This window comes from Stegostoma tigrinum, chromosome 15, assembly GCF_030684315.1.
Source record: "Stegostoma tigrinum isolate sSteTig4 chromosome 15, sSteTig4.hap1, whole genome shotgun sequence".
Lineage (NCBI taxonomy): Eukaryota > Metazoa > Chordata > Chondrichthyes > Orectolobiformes > Stegostomatidae > Stegostoma > Stegostoma tigrinum.
The window spans coordinates 11075332-11092849 of record NC_081368.1 but is presented as its reverse complement, the minus strand read 5'-3'; the positions used below and the strand labels follow the sequence as shown (position 1 = coordinate 11092849).

Below are 17518 nucleotides of genomic sequence, written 5' to 3'. Positions count from 1 at the left end.
CCTCACTCCCTTCCCTCACCCCATCCCCCTTCCACACCCCCTTCCACCCTCACCCCCTCCCCCTTCCTCACCCACTTCCCTCATCCCCTCCGCCCTTTCTCACCACCTTCCTCAACCCCTTCCCTCAAACCCCTCACTCATTCATTGCCATCCGGCTCATTCCCTTCCCTCACCCCACATTCCATCACTCACTCACTCCCTGCCCCACATCCCCGCTTCCATCACGCATTCCATTCCCCACTCAGCCAACCCAGTCACACACCCCGGTCGCTCCAACCCCTCTCTGTCCCTCCCTACCCCACTCCCCTCTTTCATTGTCCCACCCACCCCTCCTTCACCACCCCCTCCACTCCCTTCAACTACCCTCACCCTCCTTCACAACCCCTCCCACCCCTTCAACCCCCTTCCCAAACTCCCCGCAAAACCCCTCCCTCACTTCCCACAAGCCCCCTCCCTCTCTCACCCCATCCCACCCTCATTCCCAGCAAGCCCTCCCTCTCTCCCACATCCCCCTCCCTCTCTCACCCCATCTCCCCCCATTCCCCACAACTCCTCCCTCTCTCACCCCATCCCCCTCATTCCCCGCAACCCCTCCCCGTCTCACCCCACCCCCCATCATTCCCCGCAACCCCTCCCTCTCTCCCACCCTCTCTCCCCCACAACACCTCCCTCTCTCACCCCATCCCCCCTCATTTCCCGCAACCCCTCCCTCTCTCCCCCACAACACCTCCCTCTCTCACCCCATCCCCCCTCACCCCACCCCGTCTCTCACCCCATCCCGCCCTCATTCCCCGCAAACCCTCCCTCTCTCACCCCATCCCCCCATCATTCCCCACAACCCCTCCCTCTCTCCAACACCCCTTCCCCATCTCGGCCACAACACCTCCCTCTCTCATTCCCCGCAACCCCTTCCTCTCTCCCACACCACCCTCCCTCTCTCATTCCCCGCAACCCCTTCCTCTCTCCCACACACCTCCCTCTCACCCCATCCCGCCCTCATTCCCCGCAACCCCTCCCTCTCTCCCACACCCGCCTCCCTCTCTCACCCCATCCCGCCCTCATTCCCCGCAACCCCTCCCTCTCTCCCACACCCCCCTCCCTCTCTCACCCCATCCCGCCCTCATTCCCCGCAACCCCTCCCTCTCTCCCACACCCCCCTCCCTCTCTCACCCCATCCCGCCGTCATTCCCCGCAAACCCTCCCTCTCTCCCACACCCCCCTCCCTCTCTCACCCCATCCCGCCGTCATTCCCCGCAAACCCTCCCTCTCTCCCACACCCCCCTCCCTCTCTCACCCCATCCCGCCCTCATTCCCCGCAACCCCTCCCTCTCTCCCACACCCCCCTCCCTCTCTCACCCCATCCCGCCCTCATTCCCCGCAACCCCTCCCTCTCTCCAAAACCCCTTCCCCCTCTCGGCCACAACACCTCCCTCTCTCATTCCCCACAACCCCTTCCTCTCTCCCACACCACCCTCCCTCTCTAATTCCCCGCAACCCCTTCCTCTCTCCTACACCACCCTCCCTCTCTCGCCCACAACACCTCCCTCTCTCGCAAGATCCCCCCCTCATTCCCCGCAACCCACTCCCTCTCTCGCAAGATCCCCCCCTCATTCCCCGCAACCCACTCCCTCTCTCGCCCCCACACTCCCCGCCCTCTCTCGCCCCCACACTCCCCCGCCCTCTCTTGCCCCCACACTCCCCCGCCCTCTCTCGCCCCCACACTCCCCCGCCCTCTCTCGCCCCCACACTCCCCCGCCCTCTCTCGCCCCCACACTCCCCCACCACCGATCCGTCTCTCCCCTCCAACACTCCCCCACAACAGCTACCCCCCCGACACTCCCCTCCATCTCTCCCCCCCGACGCTCCCCTCCATCTCTCCCCCCCCGACGCTCCCCTCCATCTCTCCCCGCCCCGACGCTCCCCTCCATCTCTCCCCCCCCCGACGCACCCCTCCATCTCTCCCCCCCCCGACGCTCCCCTCCATCTCTCCCCCCCCCGACGCTCCCCTCCATCTCTCCCCCCCCGACGCTCCCCTCCATCTCTCCCCCCCCCGACGCTCCCCTCCATCTCTCCCCCCCCCGACGCTCCCCTCCATCTCTCCCCCCCCCGACGCACCCCTCCATCTCTCCCCCCCGCGACGCTCCCCTCCATCTCTCCCCCCCCGACGCTCCCCTCCATCTCTCCCCCCCCCGACGCTCCCCTCCATCTCTCCCCCCCCCGACGCTCCCCTCCATCTCTCCCCCCCCGACGCTCCCCTCCATCTCTCCCCCCCCGACGCTCCCCTCCATCTCTCCCCCCCCCGACGCTCCCCTCCATCTCTCCCCCCCCCGACGCTCCCCTCCATCTCTCCCCCCCCCGACGCTCCCCTCCATCTCTCCCCCACCGACGCTCCCCTCCATCTCTCCCCCACCGACGCTCCCCTCCATCTCCCTCCTCTACCCCTCCTCCCCCACCCCACACTCCCCTCCCCTCTGCTCCCCCCGACACTCCCCTCCCTGTCGCCCCCGCACCCCCACATTCCCCACACCCCCACTCTCTCCCACACAAACCCCCCCTCATTCCCCGCAATTCCTTCATTCCCCCGCACACCCCCGACTCCCCACAACCCCCTCATTCCCAGCACCCCCCTCTCTCCCCGCATCCCCCCTCAGAACCCCACACACCCACCTCATTGCCCGCAACCCCTCTCATTCCGCGCAAACCCCCCTCTCTCCCCGCATCCCACCTCTCTCCCCACATCCCCCCTCATTCCCCGCACCAACCCGCTCTTCCCTGTATCCCCCCCCCTCAATCCCCGCCTCTGCCCCACACACCCCCCATCATTCCCCGCACGCCCCCGGTCTCTCCCCTCATTCCCCGCACGACCCTTCTCCCCCCCTCATTCCCCGCACGACCCCTCTCCCCCCCTCATTCCCCGCACGCCCCCGGTCTCTCCCCTCATTCCCCGCACGACCCCTCTCCCCCCCTCATTCCCCGCACGACCCCTCTCCCCCCCTCATTCCCCGCACGCCCCCTCTCCCCCGGCTCATTCCCCGCACGCCCCCTCTCCCCCCGCTCATACCCCGCAACCCCCATCTCCTCCCCGCAGTTCCCCTGTCCCCCCCACTCCCCGCACCGCCCCACAGTCCCCCTCTCCTCCCCGCAGTCCCCCTCTCCGCCCCCCTCCCCGCACAGCCCCGCAGTCCCCCTCTCCCCCCCGAAGTCCACCTCTCCCCCCGGCAGTCCCCCTCTCCCACCCCTCCTCCCCCTCTCCCACCCCTCCTCCCCGCAGTCCCCCTCTCCCCCCGCAGTCCCCCTCTCCCCCCGCAGTCCCCCTCTCCCCCCGCAGTCCCCCTCTCCCCCCACTCTCCCCCCGCAGTCCCCCTCTCCCCCTCCTCCCCGCAGTTCCGCTCTCCCCCCGCAGTCCCCCTCTCCCCCTCCTCCCCACAGTCCCCCTCTCCCCCACTCTCCCCCCCGCAGTCCCCCTCTCCCCCCCGCACCCCCCTCATTCCCCGCACCCCCCCTCATTCCCGCACCCCCCATCTCCCCCCCTCATTCCCCGCACCCACCTCATTCCCCGCACCCCCCCTCCCCCCATCATTCCCCGCACCCCCCCTCATTCCTCGCACCCCCCCCTCCCCCCCTCATTACCAGCACCCCCCCTCATTCCTCGCACCCCCCCTCTCCCCCCCTCATTCCCCGCACCCCCCCTCTCCCCCCTCATTGCCCGCACCCCCCATCATTGCCCGCACTCCCCCCTCATTCCCCACACCCCCCCTCCCCCCTCATTCCCCGCACCCCCCCTCTCCCCCCTCATTCCCCGCACCCCCCCTCATTCCCCGCACTCCCCCCTCATTCCCCGCACCCCCCCTCCCCCCTCATTCCCCGCACACCCCCTCTCCCCCCTCATTCCCCGCACACACCCCCTCATTCCCCGCACACCCCGCCTCATTCCCTGCACACCCCCCCTCATTCCCCGCACCCCCCCTCTCCCCCCTCATTCCCCGCACACCCCCCCCTCATTCCCCGCACACCCCCCCCTCATTCCCCGCACACCCCCCCTCTCCCCCCTCATTCCCCGCACACCCCCCTCTCCCCCCTCATTCCCCGCACACCCCCCCTCTCCCCCCTCATTCCCCGCACACCCCCCCTCTCCCCCCTCATTCCCCGCACATCCCCCCTCTCCCCCCTCATTCCCCGCACACCCCCCCTCTCCCCCCTCATTCCCCGCACACCCCCCCTCTCCCCCCTCATTCCCCGCACACCCCCCCTCTCCCACCTCATTCCCCGCACACCCCCCCTCTCCCACCTCATTCCCCGCACACCCCCCCTCATTCCCCGCACACCCCCCCTCTCCCACCTCATTCCCCGCACACCCCCCCTCATTCCCCGCACACCCCCCCTCTCCCCCCGCACACCCCCCCCTCATTCCCCGCACACCCCCCCTCTCCCCCCGCACACCCCCCCCTCATTCCCCGCACACCCCCCCCTCATTCCCCGCACACCCCCCCCCCATTCCCCGCACACCCCCCCCCATTCCCCGCACACCCCCCCCTCATTCCCCGCACACCCCCCCCCATTCCCCGCACACCCCCCCCCATTCCCCGCACACCACCCCCCCATTCCCCGCACACCCCCCCCATTCCCCGCACACCCCCCCTCTCCCCCTCATTCCCTGCACACCCCCCCTCATTCCCCGCACACCCCCCTCTCCCCCCTCATTCCCTGCACACCCCCCCTCATTCCCCGCACACCCCCCTCATTCCCCGCACACCCCCCCATTCCCCGCACACCCGCCCTCTCCCCCCCTCCCCCCTCATTCCCCACAAACCCCCGCCATTCCCCGCACCCCCCCTCTCCCCCCTCATTCCCCGCACACCCCCCCTCTCCCCACTCATTCCCCGCACACCCCCCCTCATTCCCCGCACACCCCCCCTCATTCCCCGCACACCCCCCCTCTCCCCCCTCATTCCCCGCACACCCCCCCTCTCCCCCCTCATTCCCCGCACACCCCCCCTCATTCCCCGCACACCCCCCCTCTCCCCCCTCATTCCCCGCACACCCCCCCTCTCCCCCCTCATTCCCCGCACACCCCCCCTCTCTCCCCCCTCATTCCCCGCACACCCCCTCTCTCCCCCCTCATTCCCCGCACCCCCCCTCTCTCCCCCCTCATTCCCCGCACCCCCCCTCTCTCCCCCCTCATTCCCCGCACCCCCCCTCTCTCCCCCCTCATTCCCCGCACCCCCCCTCTCTCCCCCCTCATTCCCCGCACACCCCCCCTCATTCCCCGCACACCCCCCCTCATTCCCCGCACACCCCCCCTCATTCCCCGCACACCCCCCCTCTCCCCCCTCATTCCCCGCACACCCCCCCTCATTCCCCGCACACCCCCCCTCATTCCCCGCACACCCCCCCTCATTCCCCGCACACCCCCCCTCTCCCCCCGCACACCCCCCCTCTCCCCCCTCATTCCCCGCACACCCCCCCTCACCCCCCGCACACCCCCCCTCACCCCCCGCACACCCCCCCTCTCCCCCCGCACACCCCCCCTCTCCCCCCGCACACCCCCCCTCTCCCCCCTCACACCCCCCGCACACCCCCCCTCTCCCCCCTCACACCCCCCCTCTCCCCCCTCATTCCCCGCAAACCCCCCCTCTCCCCCGAACCCCCCTCTCCCCCCTCATTCCCCGCAACCCCCCTCCTCCCGCAATCCCTCTCTCTCCCCCCGTACACACCCCCTTCATTCCTCATTACCTCCATTCGCCCTCCCCCCCCTCATTATCATTATCTCTCTCTCTCCCTCGCTCCCTCTCTCTCTCTCCGGTTTGTTTCTGTTCATTTTATTTTATTTCTGGTTTTTTCACCTGAAGCTCCTTCGGCTGCGGGCCTCGCTCCGCGACGTCACTTCCGCCGCCGAATCTATTTCCGGTGCCACCCCGCGGTTAAGGGCGGTACTGCAGCTTCAGAGCCTGTTATTGTGGAAGTTACTCAGCCTTCAGTATTATTACCAGCTGCCCAAATATTACTGCAACAAGATAATTAAGAGACTGCCCTTTCTTCAGTGTTGCCATTGCAATCCAAATATTACTACAAGATAACGTTTTTTTTAAACTGTTGCAGAGTTTGTTGTTAATTCAGTGTTACCATCTGTCGTCAAAATATTACAAGTTAATAGCCTTTTTGTCTGTTCCACAGACTGCCCTTCATCCACCTGCAATCCAAATAATATTGCAACATGTATTTCACGATTACAGAAATTCCCCACTCTTCAGTGTGACTAGCTGTAATCCAATTATTATGCAACATGACGAAGGATTTTAAAATTGCACAAATCTTCCTTCAGCATTACCAACTGCAATACAAATATTACTGCAGCAATATAAAATATTGCGCTATTGCAGAAACAGTCATTACTTGAGTGTTCCGACTTGCAATCCAAACTGCAGGCTCAGATAGTAATAGCAATAGTAATAGAGATATACAGCATGGAAACGGACCCTTCAGTCCAATTCATCCATGGTGACCAGGTATCACATATAAATCGATTCCCATTTGCCACCATTTGGCTTAAATCCCTCTAAACCTTTCCTAGTTATATACCCATGCAGTTGCTTTTAAATGTAGTAATTCTACCAGCCTCCACCACTTCCTCAGGGAGTTCAGTCCATGACCATACCACCCTCTGCATGAAAATGTCCCTTAGGTCCTTTTTCTACTTCTCCTCTCTCATCTTAAACCTATGCCCTCTGGTTTTGGATTCCACCACCCTGGAGAAAAGACCTTGCCTGTTCATCATATCCATGCCAACCATGATTTTATAAACATCTATAAGGTCACCCTGTAGCCTCCGACAGTCCAAGAAAAGTAGCCCCAGCCATTCAGCGTCTCCCTGTAGCTCAAATCTCCAACATTGGCAACATCCTTGTAAATCTTTCTAGTTTCACAACATCCTTCCCACATACCTATCTTCTTATGCTCAAATAGCATCGTGTATTTCACTATTCCGGAGGTTGTCCATTGTTTAGTTTTATGACCTGACGTCCAAAAATTAAAGCAAAAAAATTAAATATTTTTCTAATGCAGAGATGCCCATCTTTCTCAGCTTTACCACCTGTAAACTAAGCTCATGACAACCCTTTAATGCAAATATTACTGCAAGACAATGAAGTACTTTATGGTTGTAGAGCCTGCTATTGAGAATCTTTCTCAGTGTTAACACCGCTAATGTAATTCTGCAAATTACAATATCTTGAGCAAACATTAAAGCCAGAAGACAAAGCATTTTGGTCATGCAGTGATGATAATGAAGGCAACTGCAGCCAAGAACATTTGTCATATAAGCAGCATAAATAAAAACAGAAATTGTTCCAAAGAAGAGGCACATAGGAAAAGGAATATTAACTCTCTTTTTCTCCACACACTGCTGCCAATCCTGCTGAGATTCTGCAGCATTTTCTATTTTTATTGAATAATATTTCATAATTTTTTTTATAGAATGTGGACATAACTTGCAAGTCTAGCATTTATTTGTCATGCTTAATTGCCCTCATGGTCAGAGGTAATGGGAACTTCTAGCATCTGCAGTTCCCATTAACTCTGATCACAATTTTAACCTCACTGCGAAGCCTCTTCCAGGGATGCCTAACCTGAAGAAGTTACTCTCCTCCCTCCGGACCAACCTCAGGGGATCTCTCTCCCACTGCAACTCTCTTGTGGTCTCTTCGGCCTTGAAACTGCTCGACCAAGTCCTGAAGCAAACCAGGTACCACAGCCACATCACCTTCCTCAGCACTTGCCTATGGAACCGGCTTTTTCTGATGAAGGGTCTAGGCTCGAAACGTCAGCTTTTGTGCTCCTGAGATGCTGCTTGGCCTGCTGTGTTCATCCAGCTCTGCACTTTGTTATCTTGCCCTAGTGGTCAGCTGCTTTTTGAATGCACTTCAGTAGCAGAGGCAATGGTTTAGTCATATTCTTGCTGGGCTCATAATTGAGAGACCCAGGTAAGGCTCTGGTCAGAATCCCACCACACCAGGTTGTGAAATTTGAACTTTTTGAAAACATATGGGATTAAATGTCCAATGGAATAATTGTCTTAACCACCTATCTCATGCACTATTGTCTTTTAGGGAAGGAAATCTATTCACAGCTATTCAAACTGACATGTGATTCAAGACCCAGCACTAAGGTTGACTCATAGCTCGCCCCCTGACATGGCCCAGTAAGTCACTCTGCATCAATCTGCTGAAAGTTTTAATGTGATAAAGATGATGCAATAATTAGTGTGCAGATTTCCTAACATGGAAGAGTTTTTTTAAACATCAATGTAATAATGAATAGGAACATAGAAAATATGAGTAAATCCATTGAGCCTGTCCTGCTGTTCAACGTGGTCATAGGTGATCCTTATTTTTGACACCTAGGTCTCCCTTGACATGTTTAATCTCTTAAACTCTATCTGTATCTCCACCCCCAACACTCACATCCAGTTTGTTGGTATTTTAAATATTATAATTATATCGTCTCTCATTCTTCTAAACATCAGTGAATAAAGGTTTAGTTGACCCAATGTATCTTCATACTAGGAATCAGCCTGGTGGACTTTCCCTGGATTTCCTTAATAACAAGTATGCTTTTCTTCACTAAGGAGACCAAAATGACATACAATCCAGGTGTGGTCTCACCAAGGCCGGGAAAGATGCTCTGCACCTTTACTCAAATCCTCTTGCAACGAAGGCTCAACTACCTTTTAGCTTCTTAACTGCTTGCTGCAAAGGCACACTTGCCTTCAATCACCAGTGCACGAGGCCAACCAGGCTTTTTTGTGTGTCAAAATTTCCCTGAACATAATTTAAATTATACTCTGCTGTTCTGTTTTTCACAAGAACAGCTTGACAAGTTACATTGTATCTGCATGCTTTTACCTAGACTCTGATGAAGGGTCTAGGCCCGAAACGTCAGCTTTTGTGCTCCTGAGATGCTGCTTGGCCTGCTGTGTTCATCCAGCCTCACATTTTATTATCACTCAACTTGCCTCAGTTTTGTTGAAAGCTCTTTACGTTCTCCTCACCACTCACAATGCCATTGCTTACAGTGTACTCAGCAAACTGTAACCTAATCATCACACCTCAAAGGATGCCAACAACTGAATTTTTCACTCACAGCATCCTGCATCATAACAGGTCGATACAGAGTCATAGAGTCTTACATCATACAACATGGAAACAGAGCCTTCAGTCCAACCAATTCATGCCAAACATAATCCCAAACTAAACTAGTCCCACCTGCCTACCCCGGTCCACATGTCTCCAAACCTTTCCTATTCTTTTGTGCTCCTGAGATGCTGCTTTGATTTACTTATCTCTTTTAAATATTGTAACTGTTACCATCTCCATCACTTCCTCAGGAATTTCACTCCACACACAAATCCTCTGCGCAAAAAAATTGCCACTCATGTCTTTTGTAAAATCTCTTTCCTCTCACCTTAAAAACGTGCTCCCTAGTCTTGAACTTCCCCTGTTCTATGTAAAAGACACCTACCATTACGCCGATCCATACCCCTCATTATTTTATAAACTTCTACAAGGTCAACTCTCAACCACCTACACGCCAATGAAAAAAGTGATATCATTGACTAGAAATTTAATAAACCATAAAGTACTGTGTCACAAGTGCAAGTCAGAAGTTGGGAATTCAATGGTAATGGAAGAAAAACCACAAATGTTATATTTTTTATGTAGTCATCAACGAAGCAATGATAAAAATATTTATTAATATAAGAATAGTCTTCAGTGCAAACTCCTATACACATTTTGAGATACTATCTCATTGGACCAGAACATTTTTTGGTGCTATGTGTTTGACATACACCTTAACACCTTTTGAGTCTACTTTCTGATACGAAGGAAACAGGCAGCCAGGTCATCCTCAAGATCCAACAATTAAGCAATGAATAAACTGAAAAAGTTTTGTGTGTGTGCAAGAATCTGTACAATCTGAGTTATTCTATTTCCATTTCACTATAATAGATAACACAACAGTTCAAGCTCAAGTGGAATGTTTGGTACAGTTCTGGGCACCACACTCTGATACAAATTTTTAGAGAGAATACAGGAAAGATTGATTAGAATGCTTCATGGGTTGAATTACACTGAGACATCAGAGAAGTTGGCACTGTTCTATCTGGAGAAAGTTGAGAGGAAGTTTGATAAAGGTAATCAAAACTCAAAGAGGTCCACTCAGGGTGAGCAACCATCCCAGCTTTTCCAGTCTGCCCCCTAAATTAGTCATTCTAGCCTGGACCAGGCATTCCCAGGATGGGTTTTGTCCCGGATTTAATCTGGGTCAGTGGTCTGAATGACTATGTATGACTATAAACTGCTGCTCTTCGATGGTTTGGGTGCCAAGTTGTCTAGGCTGGGCTGGACACACCAATCAAACTAATCAATGTGAGACCACCGTCTTCCAGCCCCAATCCCCAACCCCTACTCTCACTGATCTGGCGGCATCTCTCCCATGCCCAGCTCCTGGTCAGTGAGACATCTGGGGCTGGACGGATTAGACCAGCAAAAACCATTCCCATTGCTGGAACAATGAAGGATGAAGTTGGAGGGTGATAATTCCAAGAAGCAATAGAGACATGGAACAGAAACATTTCACCCAATGCCGGTACGAGGAGCAGGCTCCCCAGGATGGGCTGTATGATGTCAGATTCATCGGGGATTTAAAAAAAAAATTGGATTATTGAGGTTGTAGACATGCTCACTGAGCTGGTGGATTTGTTTGCAAACATTTCATCACCCTGCTTGGTAACATAATCAGTGCGCCTCCAATGAAGCATCAGTGTTCTGTCCTACTTGTTATTTATATTCCCTCGGTTTGCTGGGGTGGTTGGTATTACTTCCAGTTCTGTTTCACAGTGGTTTGTACGCAGAGTCTAATTAATGTGTTTGTTGATGGAGTTCCGGTTAGAATGCCACATCTCCACGACTTCCCTGGCATGACTCTGTTTGGCTCGAGTGATGATGGATGCGTTGTTCCAGTTGAAATTGTGTCCCTTATTATCCATGTGTAGTGACATAAGTGAGAATTGGTTGTGTCCCTCGGTGCTGGTTGGTGGTATGTATCTGTATTGTCAGTTTTCTTCCAGTTAGGCCTATGTAGTGTTAATAATCACGAAGATTTAATAACCTACATATCGGACCCAAAGTTTGGGTTTTATAGTGGGGAGCACTGTCTGTTCTAACCTTTGCATTACTGCTTCTGCAATGAGACCTGATATTGTCATACAAAAAATTAGAAGAAACCCATCGACACATTAACAACATCCTTACCAGAATAAAATTCACAAAACAAGAAGAGAATAACAACAGACTACCCTTCCTGGACAGAACAGTAGAACGCAAAAACAACGGGGAACTCCAGACTAGCATATATAGAAAGACCACACATACAGACCAGGCAGTCAACTACTCCAGCAACCACCCCAACGCCCACGAACGGAGCTGCATCAGGACACTAGTTAAATGAGCCATAACACATTGCAGCAACTCGGAACTGTGCAAAGCAGAACAGGAGCACGTAGATGGAGTCTTCAAAAGGAATCAAAAAGCACAATCTGCTGTTACGTCCGAGACAGACCACAACAGGAAGACACAACACAGCCAGACTCGCTAATCACCCTAATGTACATCAGAGATATCTCAGATGACTAGAAGACTACTCAAACCCCTAGGTATCAGGGTAGCCCACAAACCAACAACCACCCTACAACAGCGACTGATGAATGTAAAGGATGCCTTACCCAAAACCAGAAAAATCAGTGTAATAAACAAAATACCATGCAAGGACTCTGAGAATCACTACATAGACTAAACCATAAGAAAACTGACAATAAGGATACATGAACACCAACTAGCTACCAAGACTCACAACTAATTCTAGATAATAAAATGCGAGGCTGGATGAACACAGCAGGCCAAGCAGCATCGCAGGAGCACAAAAGCTGACGTTTCAGGCCTAGACCCTTCATCAGAGAGGGGGATGGGGTGAGGGTTCTGGAATAAATATGGATAGAGGGGGAGGCAGACCGAAGATGGAGAGAAAAGAAGATAGGTGGAGAGAGTACAGGTGGGGAGGTAGGGAGGGGATAGGTCAGTCCAGGGAAGACGGACAGGTCAAGGAGGTGGGATGAGGTCAGTAGGTAGATGGGGGTGCGGCTTGGGGTGGGAGGAAGGGATGGGTGAGAGGAAGAACAGGTTAGGGAGGCAGAGACAGGTTGGACTGGTTTTGGGATGCAGTGGGTGGAGGGGAAGAGCTGGGCTGGTTGTGTGGTGCAGTGGGGGGAGGGGACGAACAGGGCTGGTTTAGGGATGCAGTTGGGGAAGGGGAGATTCGCAACAAACAACTGCACCTCCCAGTCGCAAACCATTTCTACTCCCCCTCCCATTCTTTAGATGACATGTCCATCATGGGCCTCCTGCAGTGCCACAATGATGCCACCCAAAGGTAGCAGGAACAGCAACTCATATTCAGCTTGGGAACCCTGCAGACCAATGGCATCAATGTGGACTTCACCAGCTTCAAAATCTCCCCTTCCCCCACCGCATCCCAAAACCAGCCAAGCTCATCCCCTCCCCCCACTGCACCACACAACCAGCATCTGCAGTTCCCATTATCTCTCACAACTAATTCTTACTTGTCTCACTACACATGGACAATGAGAGACAAGAATTCAACTGGGACAACACATCCATAACAGCACAAGCTAAACTGAGTCACGCCAGAGAATTCCTGGATGCCTGGTATTCCAAGCGGAACTCCATCAACAAACACATTGTACCGGACCTGATATACAAACCAGAGAAACAGAACCAGAAGTGATACCAGCCACCCCAGCAAACGGAGGCACTGAAATAAAATGCAGGACATGCATTGACAATATTACCGAGCAGGGTGACAAAATGTTTGCAATCAAACAAACCAGCTCAGTGAGGAACTCTACAACCTCGTCCACAACCTGAGCTACAAACCTTCTCAAGAACTTTGAGTTGGGGCATTATCTGGAAAGAAAGAATGAGAGTGGCTCTCAAAAAGAGTCACCACAGACGCAACAGGCCTTGTAACTAATCTGTGAATTAGTTACTAACTTAAATGCCTGACATCACCCACCCCCACAAAAACCCCTCACTCTGGGGAAGGGTCACTGAATCTAAAAAGGGACCTTTAAATGACCCTGAACAACAGCGGATGTGAGGTCATGTGCGGGGCGGAAATATGGCTACGTTGTGCCTGTGTGCGAGGCGGACGCTTCGTCACCGAGCGTCTCAGCTCAGCTTCCCGACATGAAACGTCAGCTTTCCCACTCCTCTGATGCTACCTGGCCTGCTGTGATCCTCCATCTCCGCACCTGGTTATCTCAGCCAGACGGGCGTGAGATTTGAGCGGGGTGGAAATGGGATCGCTCCGTCGTTGCCGACAAGGCAGCTGCGAACACGTGCGGGGCGGATGCACTTGCGGCCGGTCGGGGGGGGTTGAGGGAGCGGATGTGAGGTCATGCGCGGGGCGGAAGCAGTATCGCCAGTTCTGGGGCGCGGGTAAAGCGCGGTGGACGTGAGGTCATGAGTGGGGCGGAAGTGTAGTTACTGCCTGAGGAATTGATTGAGAAGAGGTTCCAGGATTGGAGAGTCACAGAAAGTGAGTGGGGCTGATTCTGAGGGAGTTTAGACTTGACTACCCTGAGGAAACAGGGCTTGCAGGGTCTCCGGCAAGGGAGAGACCTTGGCATTAGAGTGACTTGGGCTGTGGTATCACTTTTTTGCTACATGCAGCGGGGTGGGGGAGAACAAGCTGCTTATGGATGGGGCTGTGCTCCATGAGCAACAATAACTGTGGGTCAAGTGATAGCATCATGTCCTCTGGTAAAGGAGCACCATGCAACCTAAATGGTGAGGGCTTGCAGAGCTACAAGATGCAGAAGGGTCTGAGTGTGCCAGTGCATGAATTGCATTAAGTTAGTTTGCAGCTGCAACAATTAATTAGGAAGCTATTAGAATGTTATCACTTATCAAAGGTAATTGAATCCAAAAATAGGGGAGGTTATGCTTCAATTAAGCAAGATATTGGTGAAACTATAACTGGAATACTCTGCACAGGGTTGCACACTTTATTTAAGGAAGGGTGGAAATGTGTTGGATGTTGTTTAGAGGAGGCTTATTAGACTAATACTTTGAATGGACAAGACGTGACAAGGTGTGGAGTTGGATGAACGCAGTGGGCCGAGCAGCACCTTAGGAGCAGAAGAGCTGACGTTTCGGGCCTAGACCCTTCATCAGGAATGGGGGAGGAGAAGAGGGTTCTGAAATAAATAGGGAGAGAGGGGGAAGTGGTCTATTTTTGAATGGACAAGTGGTTTTGTGAGAAAAAGCTGGATAGGCTAGGCCGATATCAGCAGGAGTTTAGAAGACTAAGATGTGAATGTTTTGAAATATTTTATTAACTGGCACCGATAGGATGAGGAGTGTGTCTGGTTGATGGAATATTCCAGTTGATCAAGAGGTCCATATAATCAAAGTAAAACCACACAAAATAATAGAAACATAATAAAGGGGGTATGTGCAGCACTAGTACTTCTTACAGCATAAATCACTTTAATAATGCACACTTGCCATAAATAGAACTTACTGGCTGAGAGCCTTCTTGCTTGCACTCTCAGGTGATTATTTGGACCTTGCAAAGATCGCAACAATATGGTATATAATGTTTGCCAGTTTATTGAGCGTGCTGGTTCAAAAGACACCGGTTAAAACAATGTTTGCTGTAATTAGCAGTCTTGGCTGGATAGTTAGGGGATCTGTGTTTCAAATTAGTTGTTGATATAAATCAAAGTTCAGAAACTCTTTCAGAGGTTCATGAATCTTTCGATTGCGCTTCCTCAAAAGAGTAGAAGCAAAGTCCCTGAATATTTTTGAGGCAGAAGAGGTGTTCAGATTCTTTTTAAGCAAAGGGGTCAAAGATAATCTTGTACCAGTTGCTGAAAGTAAGCAAGTGGATGGAGCAGGCAGGAAAGAGGTGATCTCTGAGGAAGGATCACCGGACTGGAAATGTTAACTTTGTTTTCTTCCTCCACAGAAACTGCTAGACCTGCTGAGCTTTTCCAGCAACTTTGTTTTTGTTCCTGATTTATAGCATCCACAGTTCTTCCAGCTTTTATTAAGTCAGTCTGCATGTTGGCCTTTATACGAGAGGATTCGAGTACAGGAATAGGATGTCTTGCTGTAAAATATAGGATGTTGGAGAGGCCATAATTAAATTATAGTGTGTAATTTTCATCTCCTCCTCTGAGGAAAAACTTTCTTACCATGGAAGGAGTGGAACAACAGTTTACCAAATTGATTCCTGCAGTGGCAAGACTGACTATTGAGGAGAGATTGAGTTGGTTAGGATTGTATTCACTGGAGTTTAGAAGAATGAGTGGCAGCTCATACAAACCTGCAAAATGATAACAGGACAAACAGGAAGATGCAGGAAGAATGCTCCCAATGGTGGTAAGTCCAGAACCAGGGATCATACTTGACTAATTACGGATAATCCTTTTAGGACTGAGATGAGAAATTTTTCACCCAGAAAGTGGTGAGTTTGTAGAATTCACTACCACAGAAGGTGGCTGAGGCTAAGACATATTTATGTTTTCAAGAAAATAGTTGATCTTCCAAAGAGATAAATGTGCTGAAGGGATCAAGGAATATGGGCTAGGGTAAGAGTAAGGTATCGAGTTTGATGAGTTGTGATCATATTGAATGGCAGAGGAGTTGATTGGCCTACTCCTGCTCCAACTTTATTTCATTTGTGAGATAATGAGGGATCCAGTTTGATAACACCATTGACTGTCAAGGGACAATGGTTAGATTGTCTCTTATTGGTGATGGTCATAGCCGGGCATTTGTTTGGCATGAATGTTACTTGTCACTTGTCAGGCCAAGCCTGGATATTGTCTAGATCAAATTGCATTTGAACATGCAGTGCTTCAGTGTCTGAGGAAGGGTGTGGGAACCGGAACTGCAGGCCAATAAGTATAGAGACTGGGGAAGATGTTGAGACTAGTGGAAATATGGCTAGAAGAATAGCAGTCAGGGAGAGGCTGCTGATCTCAGCAGAACCAGAGACTTGGGATTCATTTGCTTCAATACAAGAAGTATAAACAAGTATGATGTGAGCCTGGATTAAGCATGCAACTGTGATTTTGCATTCACAGGCATTGTTGAAAGAGGGACAGATTGGGGAGTTGTATTACTAGTTAGCGATATATCACAGCTTTGTTAGGGAAGGACACCCTGGAGGGAGCTTGCAGCGAGGCATTATGAGTGGAGCTGAGGAATAGGAAGGGTACAATCACAATGCTTGGATTGTCCTACAGACCTCCCAGCTGCCAGTGGGAGATGGAAGAAGAGATATTTAACCAGATTCTGGACAGATGTGAAAATAACAGGGTTGTTCTGGTGGGTGAATTTAACTTCCCCCATATTGACTGGGACTCCTAATTTGTGTGTGTTTTTTTTATTATTCACTCATGGAATGCAGGCATCATTGGCTGCCCCTGCGTTTATTACCTGTCGCTAGTTGACTTTGAGAAGGTGGTGTTGAGCTGCCTTCTTGAACTGCTGCAGTCCCTGTGCGGGTTGGGAGGGAGCTCATAGACTTTGCCATTCCTTTGGTGTTGTTGGGTCAATGTTATTTCCTCGTCAGGATGGTGAATGGCTTGGAAGGGAACATGCAGGCAGTGGTGTTCCGAGGCTGTGCTGCCTTTGTTGTTCAAGTTTAGTTTCAAATGGTCATGAGTTTGGAAGGTGCTGTCTTAGCAGCTCTGCTGAATTTCTGCAGCGGATCTTGTAGATAGTACACATTCTTGCTGCTGAGTGTCAGTGGTGCAAGGAGTGGGTGTGGTATCAAACAAACGGGCTACTTTGGCCTGGATGATATCAAGCGTCTTGACCATTGTTGGAGCTGCACTCGAAGTTAAACAGGGAGTATTCAATCATTCTCCTCTCTTGTGCCTTGTAGGTGGTGAACAGTCTTTGGGGAGTCCAAAGGTGAATTACGCATTGTAGGATTCCTAGCCTCTGACCTGCTCAGGTTACCACATTATTTATATGGAGAGTGTGGCTCAGTTCCTGTTTCTTGGGAACCCTTTAGGACGTTGATTGTGATTCAGTGATGGTAATATCATTGAATACCACAAGCCTGTGGTTAGATTCTCTCTTCTTGGAGCTTACTATTGCCTGGAATTTGTGTGGCATAAATGTTACTTGCCACTTTTCATCTCAAACCTGGCTGTTGTCTTGCTGCATTTGGACAGCTTCAGCATCTGAAGAGTTGCAAGTGGTGCTGAATATGGTGTAATCATCAGCAAACATCCCCACTTCTGACCTTACGATTGATATAGGATACTATCCTGTGGAACCCTTGCAGAGATGTCCTACATTTAAGATGACTGAATTCCTGCAAATGCAGCCATCTTCCTTTGTGCTAGGTATGACTCTAGCTA

General features: G+C 52.5%; 2 protein-coding genes across 4 annotated transcripts in view; one reads left to right on the top strand and one right to left on the bottom strand.

Moving 5' to 3' along the window:
* Positions 1-13466, bottom strand: part of fam199x (family with sequence similarity 199, X-linked) — a 37978-nt gene extending 24512 nt beyond the window's left edge. Inside the window, exon 1 of one of the 3 annotated variants that reach the window (XM_048544184.2) lies at positions 13355-13466. The gene's annotated coding sequence lies outside the window, so the exon portion shown is untranslated. Of the gene's footprint in view, positions 1-5843; positions 5907-13354 lie in introns of those variants that run through there. The other 2 variants (XM_048544182.2, XM_048544183.2) reach the window with 2 other exon arrangements.
* The window catches only part of commd5 (COMM domain containing 5), a 47725-nt gene continuing 43482 nt past the window's right edge, over positions 13276-17518 (top strand). The window contains exon 1 of the mRNA XM_048544185.2: positions 13276-13671. The gene's annotated coding sequence lies outside the window, so the exon portion shown is untranslated. The remainder of the gene's footprint in view (positions 13672-17518) is intronic.